Source organism: Heterocephalus glaber, unplaced genomic scaffold (assembly GCF_053883595.1).
Source record: "Heterocephalus glaber isolate CG9 unplaced genomic scaffold, H.glaber_assembly_v1.0 deba00001465, whole genome shotgun sequence".
In the NCBI taxonomy this organism is placed as follows: domain Eukaryota; kingdom Metazoa; phylum Chordata; class Mammalia; order Rodentia; family Bathyergidae; genus Heterocephalus; species Heterocephalus glaber.
The window spans coordinates 29,370,684-29,391,867 of NW_028258312.1; the positions used below are offsets into that span (position 1 = coordinate 29,370,684).

The 21,184-nt window shown below is 37.6% G+C and overlaps 1 protein-coding gene across 6 annotated transcripts in view; it reads right to left on the bottom strand.

Moving 5' to 3' along the window:
- Xrcc4 (X-ray repair cross complementing 4) overlaps positions 1-21,178 on the bottom strand; it is a 251,841-nt gene extending 230,663 nt beyond the window's left edge. The window contains exons 1-2 of one of the 6 annotated variants that reach the window (XM_087181002.1): positions 21,053-21,069; positions 2,655-2,796 (exon numbers count right to left, since the gene is read on the bottom strand). The gene's annotated coding sequence lies outside the window, so the exon portion shown is untranslated. Of the gene's footprint in view, positions 1-2,654; positions 2,797-20,285 lie in introns of all 6 variants that reach the window. The other 5 variants (XM_004841642.4, XM_004841641.4, XM_087181001.1 and 2 more) reach the window with 5 other exon arrangements.
- Between the last annotated feature and the right edge of the window lie 6 nt (positions 21,179-21,184).

Genomic DNA, 21,184 nt, shown 5'->3' on the forward strand with positions numbered 1-21,184 from the left:
GCCTTCTTTCTCTCAACATTGTTTTCCTTTTAAGAGCAGATGTCTTACATTTCTTTGGTAGCATTTAATTTTAGGTATTTGAAAGTAAATTCCTCACGGGTCCAAATGTCATACCCTTACACTGATTTAAGATCTACTAAACAATCTATTCACATATAGATATGGCTACAAATACATTTTATAAAAAAATCAAAGAACGTTCTAAAAAAACAATTCCCTAGTTTTAAAAAAAAAAAAAAAGCCTCGGTACATGACAATAGGCATTTGCTTTTTCAATATTTTTTCAAGTGCTAGAGATCAAACGCAGGCCTTGTGCTTGCTAGGTTACTGCTCTATGACTGCACTAAACTCTCCATCCACAGTTTTAATGGTGAATCTCTGATCTAATAGAAAAATTAGAAATCTGGAAAGGAAAAGAAAAGAATTTTCTTTGTTTAAACTATCGTGAGGTGATCGAAGCCTGTTCTGGTTCCCTGCACTAGTCTTGACACACTATCCTAGTAAACACCGTTGAAAGCTGGGTTTAGTTGCCATTCCAACCACATGGTCACCGATAGTTAATTATCTTTTTGTCCTGGAGACATCTGGCCCAATCTTAGGACAGTAAAAGCAATAGAAGATAGCCTGGAAATGTCAAGACTGCATTCTAAAACATGAAACTATTTATTTGAAAGCACTGTTCTTCAGACTTCTTTAAAAAATAAATAATAGCTTGCCAAAAATGCAAACAAAAACAATGAAAGATGCTATCTGTATTTTACCATAAAATATGTTACATTTCCCATCCCATATTACATACGGCCAAAAAGAATTAATATATAACATGGGGCCAGAAGGGAATCCCATCTGAGACAATCCTCCTCCTCATCCACCTGTTATTACTTTGCAGCTCCTCAAGAACTTTATTAATGTTTACAGAAATCCACATTTAAGGTGGTAACAGCGGTGCATACATGTAACCCCAGCTCTTTGGAAGGTTGAGGCAGGAAAACCCCAAGTTCAAGGCCAACCTGGGCAACTCACCAAGACCTTGTCTCAATTTTTTGAAAAGGGGATAGGGATCTAGCTCAGTGGTAGCGCACCTGTGGATTTACTATCTAGCACCATGGGGAGGGGGATGTCTACATGTAAAACCACTAATTTCACATTCCCAAAACGAACTATGTTCCTCTCTCCATTTTCTCTCTATATATTTATCTACAGACATACATGGGTTTTATCACAAATATTAGTTTACATCCTATACTAGACATATGGAAAAGTCTTTCTTTTACACCTGGGTAGAGTTTCATACCGCATTCTTAGTGCCTGAATGATAATCCAGCAATGAACCCTGACGTATATTGACACTTTAACCTTCTCCAGAACCCTATGAATAGGGTAACTATTAGTATTCCCATTATATGAGTGAAAAAGGAGGTGAAGTTTAACTCAAAACATGAAGGTAAAGTGTAGTGCGAGGACTTAAACTTTGTGAAATCTAACAGAGCTGAAGTTAAGGAAAATAAGGCCTCTAAGAAACTAGTTTCTAAAAGTTATCAAGGGACTGGGGGTGTAGCTCAAAGGCAGAACATTTTCGGAGCATACTGGGTTTGATCCCCAGCCCTGTAACAAAATTAACTAATTAAATAAAGTTAGTAGGTGAAAAAACAGAGTTAGATCCTGACAGGGATATAAAAAGAGGTTCTAGCTATGGCAAGCATTACCACATGAGAAACTACTAAGATTACTCTAAAAGAAAACCAATACTATTTTTTGGTCCCCCATCAGATGACAGGTCCATATTCTACAATTGTAAGACACAAAGGAAACAAAATAACCCAGTCTTGTTTCTGGAACAAGCAATAAGAAAGAAATTTCCAACTGTGTCTCCTAGACTTCATGGCTGACTAATGACTGAACGTCCTACCTGGGATTCCAAAAGGGATCCCAAAGTAAGTCTTCCACTAATACTGCTCCTTGGAGCTTCTTAAAATGATCTCAAACCCATCACCAATTTTTACTAACAGTATCACTTGGGATCCTATAAAGTCTAAGTCCTCTTATACATAGTAGGCCTTCTCTTAAGGATAGACGTTTGCAGGTTATTAAAACCTCCCTTAGAAAACATGATTTCTAACACCCTCACTACATTAATTACTCCTCTCAGCATTTGTTCTAGTTCACCTCTACCACGCAAAGCAGAGTCCACGAAGCCCTATCTGACACTCCAGTCGTGCTATTCAGAAAAGATGGCCTTTCATCATGTCATTGTACAATTATAATTTCAAGGAAATATCAAATTTTATTTTAATTATTGTTTTTAATGGTAGTGAGAATGTTTAAGTGTTTGGGTGTTTTGTTTTATATTTGAAATATATCATTCTATAGAATTCTATTTGAGTTTAATATCAGCTAAACCTAGGTTTCCATATTATTGCTAAGTCAAATTTACTCCATCTTAGGTTTGTAATTTTGTTATTGTTGTTTGATTTTTGGAAGGGGTATAATTTCATATTTTTACTTGGTTTGTCAAATTATGTTGAATAGTGATTATATTCTTCGATCTAATATATTTACAATCATGATTCTGTCATTTAAAATTTGATAAATCTCTTTTTAAAGATTTAAATCATTTACATAGAATGGTGAACAAAGTAAACTCAGGCACAGACCTCTAAGGGCTGCCGTGAGAAGCCTATCATAGACACCAATCACCAGTGTTACTTGGGTGTGCACCTCCAAGCTCCATCCTTGTGAGAGTCACGAGGGAATCAGAAGAATCCATAGAAAAATCTGCCCAGCCTAGCAATGCTCCTTAAACAACAACAAAAGGGAAAGCAGGGTATTAGATTTCTGTTGCTGTGACAAAATACCCAACATAAACAACTCAAGTGTGGAAAGATTTATTTCTGCTCACAGTCTCAGTGATTTCAGTACATGGCAAGCTGGCTCCATTGCCTCTACACCTGCAGAGAGGCAGAATATCTGGTGCGGAGCGGGTGGGCGGGGAGCAGGTGACAGTCCCACGCCCCCTTCCTCTCCCTCCCGAGAGTGCCACCAGATCCCCATCTGACCAGCGGATTACTGGGCTGGATGCGGTGACAGCCCTCAGGATCTAAGCACTTCCCCAAAAGCCCGTGACTGCCCAGCGCATCCACACAGACAGGCTTGGGGAGCAATGGAGGGAACGCAGTGAAACTGGGCTGTAGAGGGATTCCACGCTCATTTCTAATGCTTCCTGCTCTACGATTTCTAAAGCGATTCTTCTGGTAAATCACCCTAGAAACTTGGCTGCATTGACTTCAAATTTACCAGACTCTCGCATGACATATTTTAGTTAGTTCAAACCCGCTAACTATATTTTTTCTAATACTAGAATACCTGAGGCTTATGTGCGCTTCATTAAAAGAAACAAAGTGTAGAAGCTAAAAAGTAAAACTAAACAAATAACATAAAAGTCACAAATATGTAGGGAATGAGCATTATAAAAAGTTGAAACCAGAAACGAGTATACTTCAATATGAAAAACTAGTAGGCAGAGTTATTTTTTAATTGCAAAGCATGAATCTCTTCTAGATGATCCTTAAAAAAAGGCTAAGAGAATATTTTTACTTTCTAACTTGCAAAAAGATAGTATGAAATTGCTTCAAATGTATATAAATATAGACGTATATATTATGTATAAAAACAAAGAAAATTGTCATTTCGTTGATAAGTGATTAAAAATATTACCAATGAAAAATTTATAAATCATGAGTTTTAATTTGCCCACTACTTAAGAGAACTATTATAGTCTCACAAAGACAACATCTTTTTATTTTCAATTTATACTGAATATAAAAATTGAAACAACTGTTTTGTTAGTGTTTTTAGCAAGGGCTAAATTACTATAAATTTCTACCTTCTGAGTACAGAAAAAGATGGTTAATTATAGAGAACTAGAGTTGTACCCTCTTATATTAAAGGACATAGAAATCCAAAGAAAAATCCCAGAATGAAAGAAAAACAGTCTAAAATTAAGAGTATAAGACCCCTCCAAATTGGCAAATTAACAATAATTCTATTTTCTGTCTAAAGTTTACTTGGAAAACAATTTATTCTTCTCCCACTAAAAGACAACATTACAAAACAATATTTACAGCCCCCTCAATAAAGCATGTAAAAATGTAAAATATTTAATTTTGTACATTTGAGATCATAATCATTGCATATAAAAAGATATTTTTAAATATTTAATTTAGTAAAAACTTTTCCTACAATGAGGCCCTCTTTTCCTAGATATGCTTAATTCTGAAATGCTTTATCCATTTGTATGTTTAGATCAATTAGTCAATACACTCAATATGCAGTAAATTACTCACATGCTCTGTAATCCTTAAATTTGAAAATTACTGGAAAATGTGTGTTACTGTTTTCTGATGCCAGTCATTGAAGATCACATTTAGTTAGAGGCTCACATAATTCTGATGGGCTCAAAACTTATAATTTATGGGAGGGGTTTGATGTTACACTCATGAAACTTTTCCCTCCATAGTATTTGTATACAAACACACACAAATGGACACACACTTAGATTATCCCTTCTCAAACGTGCCTCAAGAACCATGCCTATTGCTAGTGTTAATTTTGTGAAGGCAAAATACTGCATTTGGAATTGCTCTAAAACAGCAGTGGTTTTCATTGGTTCTTCTATTTTTTTAACCCTATTTGAAAGTGACAAATTGCTAATTATAGAGACAAATTCATTTAAATTCAGTATTATAGGCATTTGCTGAAAACACTATCTTTTCCTCTGCTCTTGAATTGAGTTTATGTTCTATAAATTGTTAATGTTAAATAATCTTTCAAAACTCAGTGGACCATGTATGTATGGTTCTATTTCTAGATTCTGTGTTGTATTCCAATGATCTATATGTCTTTCCTTACACCAACACTGTCTTAATTACCGTAGCTTCAGAGGAAGTCTTAAAATTAGGTACTAAATGTCTCTCAACACTGTTTTCTTTTTACTTTTCTAGGTCCTTTTGTACATAACTTTTAAATTTCAATATCCAATTCTTCATTTATAGCAAGTATACACAGACCTGAATTTTTATATATACCTTGTTTTCTAATCCTGCTAAATTCAAATACAAGTTTTAGGGGATCCTAGAGATTTGTTAGTATTTCCTCTGTAGATGATCATTTCATCTACATATAAAGATTTTACTTCTACCTTGCCAATCCTATCCTACTTGTGTCATTTTATTGGCAGACTATTTTGGTTTGGACCTATGTTTCAAAGCCCAATGGACAGGTGAAGAGTAAGCATATCCGCCCTTGTTCCCCACCTTAGGGGGAAAGCATTGTATCTTCTCCATTCATATAAGGCATTTTTGCTGGAAGTATGGAGTATACGGCTTATCTGTTGAGGAGGTTCTGTTCTACTTCTAGTCTCCTGATAGCTTTTACTATGAACAGTTGTAGAATTTAGTCCAATACTTTTTCTCCCAGGATCATATGGCTTTTTCCTTTCCTCTGTTTAAATGATGACTTTTGGGGGTGGATCTTCCAATGCTGAACCAACCCTGCCATCCCTATAATAAAACCACTTTCTACATCCTGCCAGATCTGACTTCTAATAGTTTGTTTTGTTAAACAAATTTCTATCTATGTTCATACTTTTTTCTTCTATTATCTTTATCCAGTTTTAGTATTAGCACAATGTTGATTTCCTAAAATGAGGGGAGAAGTGTGCCTTCTTTTTTCTGCTTTGTTTGATATAATTTATAAGTTAAAATGTATATGAGCCTGCTGTTGTCATATAGATAGGTTTTCAAGCTAGGAATATACTTTAATAGGTGCTGTTCAAATTTTATATTTCCTCCAGAGTCAGCTTCAATAATTTGACTTCCAAGGTACTTCTTAGAAGTTGTCAAATTTATTTCAAAAAAGATTTTGTAATATGCTTTCTATATCCTTTTAAATTCTGTATAATCTGTGGTAATTCTAGATCTTGATACTGTAATTTTAAAAATGTATAATTGATATTGTGTGATAGGAAAAGGTCTAAAGGAGTAGGGGAAGTGGGAGGGGTAGGGGAAAGGAAAGAAGGGAAAAGAAAAATATGAGAAAAGGAAAAAATAAATAAATAAATAAATTCAATATTACAGATGCCTGTCACTTACTCTACTTTTACAGTAAAAGCCCTTAATCTCAATAATGTTTAAAAAAAAAGAAACTGGAGATTAAATTAGTTTCTGAAATATCCTTGAGTTATTAATATTTAAAATATTTTCCAATTTTATAATTAATTCTAGGAACTCATGACAAAATTAAATGATTTTTGCTTTAAAGAGCCTCCTAATTTTAGTGCACTTGGATTTGAAATTTGTTGGCCACACGTGAACCGCATCTCACATGTTAGCAATTCACAGGTGACAACCCAGTAGCCTATATTTTTCCCTCAGTTGCCTCAGAAATGTTTCCTTTAAATCAAGTCTTAATGTTTTGAAAATGTGCTCTTTGAGTTTTTAAAGGGCTTCATTCTGATACTTATTGGGGTCACCCTCTCATTAAATATCAAAATTAAATTTCTCAGGATCAGCCAATAAACAGAAGAAAGAATCACTTGGAATGGGCTTTAACATTCTGCAAGAGCGGACCAACCACTTCTTTGCTCTGCCCAGCCTGTAAATGAAGACAGCTCTAGTGTTTGCCCCAGCCTTCTGGAGGAGCCTCCTCAGAGGGACTGCCTGATTAGGGCCGCAAGAAAGCCTGCGTTTTGTTTTCTGAGGGCACTGAGGGCACTGAGGCCACGCTGGTATCAGCACCTCTCCCGGTCAGAGCTAAGGGCTAACACAAGCGTGCAGGTGGAAACACTTCATCCCACCCTCACTTTACATCAGTGGCTTTATTGAGCGCTCAGAACAGTTGAGAATTGAGAAGCTTCTCTTTAGTACTTTGTGTCTTTGATAGCTGGCTTCTCTCTTAGAAGAGAAATAAGTTGTTGGCTGGTATGCAGTTGATGTGATCTACGGTCTGAACAAATACCATTCACAGTTGCTTCTGAATAAACAAGACACTTTTTAAATTAGTTTACAAAGAATTTTGTGTGCCCTTTTGGATGCTGATAAGGAGCAGTACAGAAGCCAACTCTTAGGTCAGCTCAGCGACAACACTGAATCATTGGTAACACCATTTTGAACTTGAGCTGCTTTTATTTCCCTTCATAGTCAGTGGTGGCTCCTTTTCAAGCTGCTTGGGCTGCAGGTGTCCAAACTTCCGCAGCTCTGCCAAAGAGTTGTACTTACAGATCAGAAGGGCTAAATGTACGCTTCTAATGAAGCAATTAACTTAAGTGCCCCCTTGTTGAGAAAAGTAGGCTGATATCTAATGTGAGTTCAGGATAAAGATTAGCACACAGCGCAAGCTGTTAATAGTCCTAATTAGACTCTTGGTCACACTACTTCCTTTGATCTTATTTTTGAAAAAGAATGAAAATTTAATTGCAAATCAAAAGACTTTTCTTAAAGTTATATTACAAAATTCAAAGGCAAGGATGTACATAATTGCTAGATAAAAAGGAAAAAATACTCATGTAATCACCACTACTATTTACTCTGACAAGAAAAACATCACAAATCAGTGCAGGAACACTAAAAGATAAAAGGACTATTATGTATTCGTTTGCTATTTTTTTAAAGCATTGACTATTCATGTGTGTCTTTTTGTAAGGCTCCTACATTAAGGATATTTTAAAAGTAATCGTTTATTCCCAGCATTTCCAGTATTAATAGCATGTCCACTTGATGGTTGGTGTTTACAGTAGTAAAATAAGATTTTTTTCTTAAATGTCCACAAATTGAATTTACCTTCAAATTTCCAAAGCAATGAAAATATCAAGAAAAATGTGCTTTCCTAAAATAACTTCGAGTTGGAAGTTTTTAAACTTCAAGGGTAGAGAACTGACAGGTTATCTACATACTTCTATAACCCGTGTCAAAATTAACTTCATCCTAATAATTTTCAAAATGGCAGCTGGGATTTTCTGGTTTTAATACAGATGGCTGGTCATCCTAAAGTAGTAAATTGTTAACATTATCTTGTTCAAAAACCTGTAACATACAGTTGTTCAAGGAAGGCATTAAATTAATGTGATACTTCAAGAATAAAACATTAGAACTATAAGTCTAAAAGATAAGGCAACTCTGCAATGGTCAGTCTAGTCTCAATTACCTGTGATGCTTGTAGAATGGCACTTTATTGGTCACTTCCTCTGCTTAATTTTTACAAACACCATTAATTATCATTAGCTTCAGTGATTTATTTAAATTTCACTTCCCCTCCTTTCTTTTCTTTTACCTTATGAAGAGGATATTAAAAAGCAATAAAGTGATCTAACACTTGAATAAATTTCCCCTAAAAGAATTTAAGACTTTGATCCAAAGTACACTTAAAATTGGACCCGAAGTTCCAAGACTATGACCTCCTTCATGGTCATTAAAAGAGCATTCCCAGTTACAAATGACCTTAGAGGAAAAAAATAAGAGCATACTTATAATTAGAACACTTTCTAGACTGTCACAAAAGTATATGAATTATAGCATTAACTAAGCAATGGTCATTTTTGAATGAGAACTTTGTAACTGATTTCTTAAGCCTTAAAATTTTTGACACTGATCGTATTTAAATTTCCAAAGAGGGTGCTCCCATGAAACATTATCAGCTAAGCTTACAGGCAGTCTTTCCCCCTGGAAATGTGTTGCTCAGAACTAAATGTAATTGAAAGCACTTGTATAGAAAAGAAACAACACTCACACTGTACTTTTTCCCCACTCACAAACCCACCAGTTAATTACAACTGTACCCATTTATCTGCCTATTTATTAAGGGTAAACAAGACGGTGAATGACAAGATTGGAGCACAAGAAAAATAAAAGTCAATCCTGCAGGGAAAAAAAAATGCCCTACAACAGATCATCAATTGTCGATACTAACTCAACCATATAAAAATATTTAGGAATCACAAAATTGCCAATTTTAAAATTTTAACATATAAAATGGCAATTTCATGTGGTTCATATAATAGTAAGGGCTATAAACAGAACATGAGTACTTATCCTAATTGCATGAATAATTATATACTTATTTCCCAGGCTGCAATTTCTGAGTCTAGGTCATTTTCAACCACATCCCTGGACATATTTCAGACAATTGTAGTGGGAGGAAGTTCTAAGATAGAAGCGAAGGACTATATTTTGAATTCCCTTAGGTGGTACATTCTCAAACTGAACTCAAACTTTATGCCTAAAATTTAAATCAGGCCCTGTTGTCTTTAGCAAAAGTGCAAGTTGCCATGCCTCCAGGGCCATGCAGGTCAGGTCTCAGCCCGTGTGCACTGTCAGCATGGGGGTGGGGACCGCGGTGAACTGAGTCGCCTCAGCACAACCCGACTGCTATCAGGAGGCGGTCTGCCCTTCTGCTCACTCAAGACACTGAGAGATCCCTGGTTTTTTGCAGAAATCCCTTGATTTATTTGTTGGCTCGTGTTTTTTTTAAGTACTAAGTAACTGATTCTAAGCAAACAGAGAGAGGGGCGAGAGAGAGAGAGAGCCAGCCAAAAAACATATCCATACTTCAGCAGTTCGCCATACTAATGAACGTCTGGAAGTTCACGGCCGCCACTCACCACTCTGAGCACCTCTTGTCATTGCTGGGCCAAAGGTAACTTCTGTTAATCTCATGATGTGTCAATAATTTAGTATTAAAATATTTATGAGCTTTTCTTTTCCTGATGTATACAATTTGGCAGACTCGTGTGTGTGTGTGCATGTGCGTGTGTGTGTGTGTGTGTGGATTTGGTCTTTGTCCTGGTTTCTGGCACCGAGTTCTAAAACCTTTGAAATTTCCTGAGGGATAGGAATGACCTATTATTCATAATAAATTCCTTTGAGTTTATACTACTAAGGTGACTTAGGCTTGCCCCCTAAAAGGCCTCAATGGAGGAGCTGGTCACCAGGAAAACCAAAAGATTAGAGGTTCGAACTTCCAGCCCACCCACTCCACTCCCACTCACGACTCTGGGATGGAGATCTGGAGACCTTCTAAGTCAGGAAGTACTTCAAGATGCTGGGAGGGTAAAAGAGCCCAAGGGGAATGAAGCCCTGTGTCCCACTTCCCATACCCCACACCCCACACCATAAGCTATGAGTCTCCTCCATCTGGTGGTTCCTCAGCTGTAACCTTCACACTATACTATTACATACAGGTAGAAATGCATGTTTTCTTGAGTTTTGTGGGCCAGTAGAGCAAAAGTGTCAAATCTGAAGAGGGAGTCATGGGGCTTTATAGTTATCGGCCAGAAGGACCAGCAGCTTGGGACCTGTAACTGGCATCTGAGGAAGGGGTGCGATTTCGTGGGACTGAACCCATTAACCTAGGAATCTGACACTAACTCTAGGTCAGTGGTGGTGAACCTATGGCACGCATGCCACAGAGGGCACACAAAGCCCTGTCTGTGGGCATCCCAGCCAAGTCACCCCAGCAGCTAAGCATTGGATAACAGTTGTTTTTTTCTAAACTAAAACCTGAGTGCTCAGGCTTAATTGCAGTGTTGGCAGTTGTGCTAATCAGTGGGTTTGGAATTGAAGTTTGGGCACTTGTCTCTAAAAGGTTCACCATTGCTGCTCTAGGCACTAACAGAATTGAGTTGTCAGGCATCCAGTTAGTGGCAGAGAATTGCAGAACTGGTTGGTAGTGTTGGAAAGTACTAAGAGTGATGAGAAGGACACCCTAAATGCAAATGTTAAAGCCAGCTCTTTGGTCCCCAAGCCCTTTGAATCAGACAAGTCTAATGTTCCTCACTGTCACTGACTACAGAGAACCAAATAATCTCTCACAAATTGAATGACTTCTGAAACACGCTTAGTGAGACATACATATTTATTTAGATTCTGCTAGATCCCAGGTACTATGCTAAGTGTTGAGAAAATATTTTATATTCAACTGTGAAGCTAATAATCAAAATATCTGAATTTATTTCAGTGTGTATTAGTTATACATTAGTAATTTGTTCTTTAAGACAAAATGTGAAAAAATTTTATTATAAAACATTCAGGATATGAGACTCTTCATATGTATACTCAATCACTTCATGTAATTGTCATACTAAAGAAATGAGAAGTAATAATATTGATGTTTTCCAAAACTCCCTATCCTGGAGAATATCATTGGAATCATGCACTCTCAAGCCTGCAATCCCAGCACTCAGAAAACTGAGGCAGGAGGATGAAGAGTTCAAATCTACCCTGGGCGACATAATGAATTTAAAGGCCAGCCTGAACTACACGACAAGCCCTTGTCTCAAAAAACAAAAGCAAACAAACAAATCATGCAATCTTAGATTTTAACCACTATGAATCAAATCTATATTACACAGCCTTTGGAACATAATAAATGGCCTTAACTCAAATGGCCAAATACATTTAATTAGTATACTTAATCTATGCTATTCTGAACAACTCTAGATAATGCTTTCACTTTTTGCTTTCTTTAAAAAAAGGGTCCCCCTGGATGATTCAGCACTGCTACCCATCTGCAAGCACTGGTCATTAATTCACCCAGTATTTAAAGAGAATGTGTTGATTTGTCATCCAACACGGACCCTTTCCTCCCCATTGCAACAAACCATGGAGTGATTTGCATCTCTGGATTCTCAGCCCACAGGCTCTGAGCAGGCTCACTGTGCCCCAGGTGCTAGGAGTAGAACAGACCTAAGATAAGCCAAATTATATCCTATTTGATTCAGGAATGGGCATATGATTCAAGTTAGGACAACTCAGAGCAATCAGGCTCAATGCCAAGATTTCTGCTCACACCATGAAGGACACAGCTTCCCTGCTGTAATTTGGTGTTACAGATGTGAGCTTGAAGCTGTAAGAATCAGATCAGTAGAACAGAAAGCAGAATGGACAGGTGGGCAGTAGCAAGACTTAGTTCCAGTTTCACCAGAATACATATCTTGCCATAAATGTTTTAATTACAAGGCCAAGAAACTTTATTTCACTTAAATTACCTTTGGAATAAAACAGATTTCAGTATAAATTCACTGTTATTTGTTGGATATGCGGGCTTCAGAAATTAATATGTAACTAACTTACCCTCCTTATCTCATAGTACCTGCAAAAAAGTTTAAATAAAGTAATATATGTTGTTATGATTTAGACCTAAAATGTCCCCCAAAAGTCTCACGTGCATGGAGGTGGCACCTGCAGAAGGCGACTGAATCATGGGTGCTGTCTTCATTCATGGACTAATCCCGTTCCTGGCTGAATGTGCTGGGAGGGGCGGGGCCCAGCTGCCCACCTCTCTCACTCCACTCGGTCTTTTCCCCTGCCCTCTGCTTCCAGCAAGAAAAGCAACTTTCTTTTCCAACCTCCTATACCAAGAAATTTCTGCCTTGGATCCAGCCAACCATGCGCTGAAACCTCTGAAACCATGAGCCAAAAGTAAACCTTTCCTCCTTTTTATCTGTGTCAGATATTTTGTCTCAGCAATGGGAAAGTTGACTGAAACATACATATTCCATCAGTGGCATGAGCAGTACACTTTGGGGAGCACTATATTAAACTCATGATAGTTAGCACCAAGCAGGAAGTCTTACATTTTCAATATATGGTTACAGGGTCTCATCAAATCAGAGATACATAACGTCCTGAAAACTTTATTATCACAAATAAATAACTCGTAAAAGGGGGTTCAAGAAGACAACTGGTATTTTGAATAGGCCTTAATGATTCCAGAAAATAATCATAATGTAAATGTTTATTCAAAGATTCAAGGCTCAGTATTTCCCAAGGTTGTAAAAGGCGCCAATTACTAAGTCTAAAGTTTTCTCCTCAAAATTCAACATCTTATCAAGAATACTGGAAAAATCTGGGGAAAATCTGGGGTTGTAAAAGGCACCAATTATTAATTATTAAGTCTAAAGTTTTCTCTTCAAAATTCAGCATCTTATCAAGAATATGGGCAAAATCTCTAAAAGAAGGGATCTAGTCAATTTACCTTTCAAAACTGTATTGCTTTCTCTTCTATCTTTGAATACTATAACTGAAAAGAATAGGTTAAGAATAGGTCATTTATAAATCTACAAGCAAATTTGTCTTCTCATATATATCAAGACATTTATTGAAACAAATATAGCTTCTGACAAAGTATATGACCTCAATTGTATTTTTCATTCATTCTTCACAGTATGAATATAACATTATGATGTGTTCAGACAATTAGATTACTAGATAAGAGCCATCAATTTAGGCCATAGAAGACACCCAAGGAGGGGATAAGTCCTGATACTCCTGTTGAATATTCTTTTAGCACTGTATTGGAGCTGTCATTCATAGAATGTGAACCTTTAACCTTCTTCCAGAAGCTTATAAAACAAATGTTTGTGTGGTTCTACTGACTTTATCTAAAACTCTAAATATCTCTACATTGCATCAAACTGTTCCTTGTTAAGTTACAGTGATATTCATGTGGAAATTAACAGTAGTAAACTGTGATATTCAACCAAACATACCATTTTTTTATTAATTTCACAGATTGTCTTCTGAGACATAATCATGAGATCATAAGACAGATTTTTCTCATCACATCTAAATTTCAAAAACATATTTTCTCTACTGCTATGAGAAAATCCTCAAACACAAACTTTTGGTTCTCAAAAATAATTGTCTAAGTCATAACTAGAACTAATTTCTCTGTAAAAACACTGTTAAAATTTGGGCTTCGTTCCTAAACACAGTATTAGTCGAGTTTATTTTTAATTCACTTATAGATGAGTATCATAGCACAACTAATTTACAAAATTACAAATAGCAACTGTACTGTTATTTTTAAAAACCACTTAAGATAACCCACATGTAGGACAATACTAGTATGAAAGATAAGTAGCTACCAACAAATTACAAAAAAAAAATCATAAACTTCTAAAATTTAACCTTGTCTTTAGTTTAGTCATACATAATCCTTTTCTCTCTGGGCAGCTGTTCATTTGGACATGTTCCTTATTTACTGATATACTCTGTTCAAAGTGAGGGTCACATTTCTTAAACAGGAACTGCCAAATTCTGTGGTAAATATTGACATGCTGAGGCATGTCAATATCTATATTGTCAGGACTTTGATAAGTTTCAACAATGGCGGCACCTGATTTCTTATTTCTCTTGCCATCAGTCAAAGTCCTTCCTTATCCAATAAAAGTCTCATTCACTGCTCAGCTAAGATTACAAGTAAGCTAACAGCATCTTCTTATACAAAGACCAAGTTTAACAGCTATTTCAACATTTTGGTCACTTCTGTTGGAAAAAAAAAAAAACAACCCTGGAAGTGGCACCCAAATTAGGTTACACTGTCTTCTGAATGGTATGTTTTTGATTATTTTACTTAACCCCAAGCCTAATCGTCATGTTCAACACTATTTATTATTGCTGAAACCTTCTAGGGTTCATAAAGTTAAGCTATTTCTTATTTTGTTAGTCGTAAAGACTGGGTGACGATGTAATACACTGGTGAAGGTGTGGGACTGTTGCCACAAATACAGGACCTTGGAGTGGTGATTATTTCAAATTAAAGGAACTCAGGAGAGGCTTTCCTCTGAGAACTCCTTGTCTTCTTAAAGTCTATTCCCTGAAGGAAGAAAACTTGAGTTATGCATTAACAACTTCATATCACAGATAGGCTAAAGCCTGTTAACACACCTAGGTGCACTTCTGTCACACACCATTGCCTAATGTTTTGGTACCCAAAAGGATCATTTACAAATCACTGTATGTTCTGCAAGTCAGACAGATTTTGTCTCAAGCCATTATATGCACTCCAAATCCATGGAGTCCCCCTAAAAATCATTTACTATGTATTCACAGACATTCTCTATTCTTCCCCTCCCCTACAGAAAGTTTCTGAATAACAGTGGCTGGTGAATAATCACACTAATGTCATTTTTCCCTCCTGCTGTGATTTTTTCTCTTCTGCATGTTAATAAATTTGTATACTTGTCTCCTTTCTAATCTTAATGGTGAACCTTTAGAGGGCAAAGGAGAAATTTGCCTTTGCTCCTTCATTGGTTTATAAGCAGTAGTGGTGAACCTATGGCAGGCGTGCCACAGCAGGCTGTTTGTTATCATTGAAAGCTCTAAAAGGTTCACCATCTCTGGTTTATAGGCTACAAGGATGATCTATGCAGAATGCCAATCATAAGAAATAGTTGGGAAGTCAGGCTCATTATCTAAGGTTGATGAATGGTTTAAATACAAAATTAGTTTACCTAACTGTTGTACCAATTGTCAGAAATCGTGTTAAGAAACTAACTAATCATTGGGCTGAGGATTTAGCTCAGTAGTTCCGCTGCCTGCCTCGCAAGTGCAAGGTCCCAAGTTAGATCCCCGGTACCAAAAAAGAAACTAATCATTAATAAATCAACCTCAACAGCAAAAGTCATGTGGTGGATTAATTAACGGTCAACTTGTAACGGCCAGCTGAACTGAATCAGCATGGTCTGGGCACAGAAGACCCACCTGAGGATTGTTGCCTATAGCCATAAAAAGCGAACTAGAAGGGAAGATGGTGGGCTGTTGATTTTCTAGAATCTTGCTGCAGATGGTTTTCATGATGCAAACTTGGCTGTTCTCAGGGGAGGAGCTCGGCCTCACTGTGCCTGGGAATGGCTGCTGTTCCCATCAGGAGAGCTCTGATCTCCACCGTGAGCATCACTTCCTGGCTCCAATATAGATCCCTGAGCCTGGCAGCACAAATCCTTCACCCCACCAGTATATCTGGCTTCCACCACTGGCCTTTGGGCCTTCCGGGTGCAGATCCTCAATGTGGACAAACATGAGACACTGCCATGGGCTCTAGGTCACTGGCTGGACTCGAGGAGGACACTGCCTGGGACTCTAAGCCTTCAGCTGAAATTGTGTGGGACCTTGCTGTGGGATCCCGGCCCTTGGCTGGATTCTTTAGGCCTCTAGTGTGTGCCTAATCTCTTGCACTCCTCTGTATTTGACTTTTTGGGTAAATATCATAAAATAACCCTATAAATTATGTGTCCTTTATTAAATATATTCCCTTGCCAAAACCTTGACTACAAGTCATATGACTGAAATAAAACTTTTGCAAAATCTTGTAAATACCTTGGGATTTCCCAATGGTACACAAGAAAAAGTTTACCCTTAAGCTAGCGTAGTAATGGCACCTCACAAAAACATGAATGTTTTATGAGCAGTTTGAAATTCTAGCACGGATTTTTTTAGAATTTTTTTTACAAGTCTCAACATTGTTGTTCTCCCCAAAACAGCCAAATGTCATCAGGATTAAAAATCTGCTGACTGCAAGAGCCCCCTGATCAATGATTTCAGATGGCAAGTCAGTCATCACAAATTCGATTAATCAAGTTCATTCCTCCAGCCATAATCTATTGAGTACTTCTATGCTTCTGACAAATGCTTAGTACACTGCCTAAGAGAACAAAGCAAAAATTCCTGCCTTCAGGGAATTAAGGGGAAGAGAAATCATTAAAAATACACATAACAAATATGTGAAATACAGTGATAATTGCTATAGTAAAACAAGGTACAACAAACTCAGTATATCGGCAGGATGAAGGTGTGGAAAAAATCTAAAGCTACAATTTTAAATAGGGAGGCTGGAGTAGGCTTTATTGAAAGGTGACAGTTGAGCAAATACATAAAAGATAGGAAGGAATTTCCTGTATGAAGCTCTAGGAAAAAGCTTTCCAAGTGAGAAAGCATCTAGTGCAAAAGCACTGATACAGAAGTGGGCCCAAAATATTTAACAAACATGGTAGCTAGAAAAATGTAAAGGGAGGTAAGGGAAGACCAGACCACACAGGATCTGTGGGTCACTGGAAGGACATGAGCTTTTACCATGAGTCAAATTAGGAGTCACAAAAGATTTTCAAGCAAAGAAATGAGGTTATATTCTTTTTAATAATTTTTTTCTTTTGGTCTAATTCTGCATTTACAACAAAGTTACAAAGATAGTACAGAGTCCTCATATGCCTTTCCTCTAATATTACTATATTACCAAGGTTTATTTATTAAAATTAAGAAGCCAGCAATGATACAATACTATTAGCTAAACGGTTGACTCTATTTGGATTTCGCCAGGCTTTCTATTGATGTTCTTTTTCTGTTCTAGGATTCAATCTAGGACAACACACTGCACTTAGAATCCCCATATCTTAATCCACTTTTGACTTATACTTTTAAAATAGCACTCTAGTATATGAGAATGAACTTTAGGAAGGGAGGATTGAGGAAAGCAGGGAGACCAGTGACAAAACTACTACTGTTATCCAAGTAAGAAATGACAGTGACTAGTAACAGAGTCAAGCAAGGGCTGATCAGTGCACTAATAAAAAAAAACTACTGACAACTGTTGAATTCTAGATACATTTTAGAGAAAGCCTACAGGATTTGCTGATGGATTTCATGTAATATAAAAATTAAAGAAGGGGCCAAGGATTTAGCTCAGTGGTTTTGTCGCCTGCTGTGCAAGCGCAAGGACCCGAGTTCAATCCCCAGTACCAAAAAAAAAAAAAAAAAAAAAAAAAAAAATTAAGGAAGGAGTAAAGGAGAGCTCTAAGGAATTACCCTATGGCATGTGTGCCATAGCGGGCTATTATCACTGAAAGTTCTAAAAGGTTTGCCATCACTGGTCCAGGGTTTCTGTTAACCAAGATGAGAAAGAATGAAACAAATCTGGGAAGAAAAAGAGTTCATTTGGAGATGTATGGGATGTCTTGTAAATATATAAATGGACACGCAGAGATAGCAAATGAATATGTGGATCTAAAGTTCAGAAAGAAAAGGGACTAGGAATATGAATGTGCAAGCCTTTGCTATACAGATATTAAACATCAGAAGACGATGTTATCCAAAAGAAACAGAAAAAGAGGGTTAAAGATCAAGTGCTAGAACACTTCAACAATAAAACGTTGGGAGGAATAGACAGATCCAGCAGAGAAGACTGGGAATGAGCAACCAAAGAGGCAGGAGGAAAACCAGGGGTATGGTTCTGGAAATCCAGTGGGGAAAGTGGATTGTGGAGGTGGGAGTGATCGATCACCTGTGCCCCAGTGGTTAACAGGCCAGAGTTGGTGATCCAGCACCCAGAGATCAACGGTGACACTGAGAGCAGAATGAAAGCAATAGCCAAGTGGGAGTAAACTCAAGAAAGAACAGAGCCTGACATGGTGGTGCACACCTGTAATCAAGCACTCAGGGAGGGTGAGAATCGCAAGTTTGAGTCCAGTCTGCGCCACTTAGTGACTTAGTGAGACCCTGTCTCAAAACTTAAAAAGAGTAAAGGATGTAGCTCAGAGTGAAGGCCCTGGGCTCATTCCTAAGTACCGCCAAAAGGAAAGAAAGGGAAAATAGAGAAATTGGGGCATGGAGCACAGAGAACTCTACACAATTTTGCTGCAGAGAAAATTAATGACATTGAAAATGTAGAGAGGTTAAATGAAGCATTTCTTAAGGTGAAAAAAATAATATGCAGGTCAAACTAAACTTTTAGAAATCAACATCCAAGACCACAGGGAAGAGAATTTAAGAAGTGCTGGTAGGGGGCACAAAGACCAACACTTGAAAACAAATACCCTCAACCTTACGCTATGGAATCTAGTTGAGAATCAGAGAAAGCAAGCAATACCTTTCTCTTTTAAAAAATGTGAAGAGTTCAGAATGAAAAAAGGTAAGTAATGTAAAAGAAAACCATCAGCATTATTATTAATAGTAGACAAAGAAGGAGAAAGTGGTCTGGCGGTACAAAAGCAACACCAATTTAATTTTTAAAATCTTTTGACTGCCTAATTTATGTAAATCAATCATTGTTCCATCATTAGCCCTCCCCTCAGGGAGATTTTTTCATTCAGTGCAGGAGAAAGCCATCCACACAATAATAGCAGCACTCCTGAGTGTTTACTGCATTCCAAACACTTCCCTAGATGATGATTTACTCATTTAATCTTCAAACCACTGACGAAGCCTGTGCTTACTCTTCACGGAAAAGTTAAATATGTACATTTTTACTTATAATTCTAGGGAAATCAAGAGACCAAAGTTAAAAATACTTTTCCAGGTGTAAGAAACACATTATTTCCAAACAAAGAGATAGCACATTCAGATTTTATTGTAAGAAAATAATCCAAAATAATTTGAAATGAAACTCAGAGCTGAGCTGCCAGAAAGGCTTGCTTAATAACCATGCACCTGAACTAGTATCTCCCCAAAGATCTCATCACATGTCAGACTAACTTTGTTATTTACACAAATGCAATAAATATAATTCACATATGCTCAGCTTTAACTATTGGTTCCTCTACGGATAATTAAAAATAACTAGCACATACTGTGTTCCACTATTCTGAAACTAAACTACACACAAACCTATGAACTAAACTGGAAGTGGTGGCACATGCATGTAATCCCAGATATTAGTAAGGCAGAGGCAGAGATCTTAGTTTGAGGCCAGCCAGGGCAACACGGTGAGACACTATCTCAAAAAAATAACTTATGGATCAATTAATTAAATTCATAAATACAACTAATCAGTTGTGATCTCTAATAACTTCAGTTTCTTGGAGCTCTTAATAGGCAGCCTGAAGCATAGCTTCATGCCCTAGGGGTGGGGGGCACATCTGTAATCCCAGCACTCTTGAGCCAAATTCCAGCCCAGTCTGGGCAACACAGTGACTTAGACAGATCCCACCTCAAAGTAATAATCATAATAAAAAAAACCAGGCTGAAGATGCAGCTCGGGGTGAAGGCCTGTGGGTTTAATACACAGTACCACAACAACAACAAAAAGTATTCCCCTGACATATCACAAAGATCAAGATTATCAAAGGCAATTATATTTATTATTCTAGAAGCCAAGTTTGATGAGTTGCACAAAAGAATTTCTAAAAGAAGCCAAGTTTGTTTCACTTAAATGGTAAGGAATAATTTAAGGCAACTAAAAGACAGCACTAAACTTGTTTCCAGATAAATGAAAGGTACTATTTTATACTTTTTTATTCCCTTCCTCCATATTGCTATTAAATTCTGCCAAGGAACAAGTCATCTTAATTTCTCTGCTGACATCTCACAATACCATGACTAAAGCAGATGTTTGGTAAATGCTTGTTAATTTGTGTACTGGACCACATCTTGACACTTCCATATAATGGACTGAAAAATCAAGTTACTTAGGATTTAAAACAAAACAAAATCATCGTGCACGGTAGCAAACTATGTAATTACCCACAGCACAGATGCAAATCTTCTAATCACTGGGTCGCCCTAAATACTGAAGTCTCGTAGTTTTGCAGAATACACCTCAGGAGTTTCCTTCCTTCCTTCTCCCTAACGACCTCTGGACCAATTTTTTTTAAAAAAATAAAAAAGATAACATTCTGAAAAGAACCCTGTGCTGCCTGAGAAAAAAATAAACGACACGCGGTGACAAGGGCTTGTAAAATTTTTTATAAAAAAAAAAGTTGGCATGCAAATTGTCTTGCTGCCCCATCATTTCTCTAGAGCATCTAACTGATTTACTGCACCCGAGGAAAGGCGCTTAGTTCTTTCCCACCGGCTCCCATAGGAAGCTCCTCCCGCTCCCCAAATGACGCGCCAGCCCCGGAACCCACTGACAGTCTCCAAAGAGCTGCGGATCGGAGCGAAGAAGTCTGGTACTGGGTAAATGACCAACCTACTCAACAAAACCCTTCGGATTTAAATGCCTTGCTACTCCCAATCAATACAGGCCATTTAACAGCTGCTCCGCGTTCCTAAGAACCGCTCTAGTGCAAAATGAGAAATTAAAAGGGGGACTCAACAGGTGCACGCCCTGCGGATCAGGCCTGGACGCTGGGATCCCCTAGAGCCCACAAGAGGAAGGCCCCGGAGCTCACCACTGCGCAGTCCTAGAGATAAATATCAAGAAACTAAAAAAATAAATTAAGGAAAAAACGAGAAATAGGACAGTATATATACTTTTTAAAGAGGCCGCCGCCCCTTCCGGGACCTACCGCTCAATGACTCCACTTCCGGTCTTCCCCAAAACGCCAGAGTCCGCAACCAATGGAAGTGCCGGCTACTTCCGAAGCTCCGCCTGTCGTCATCTAAGTCCCGCCTCTTCCGCCGAGAGCAGGCTATCAAGG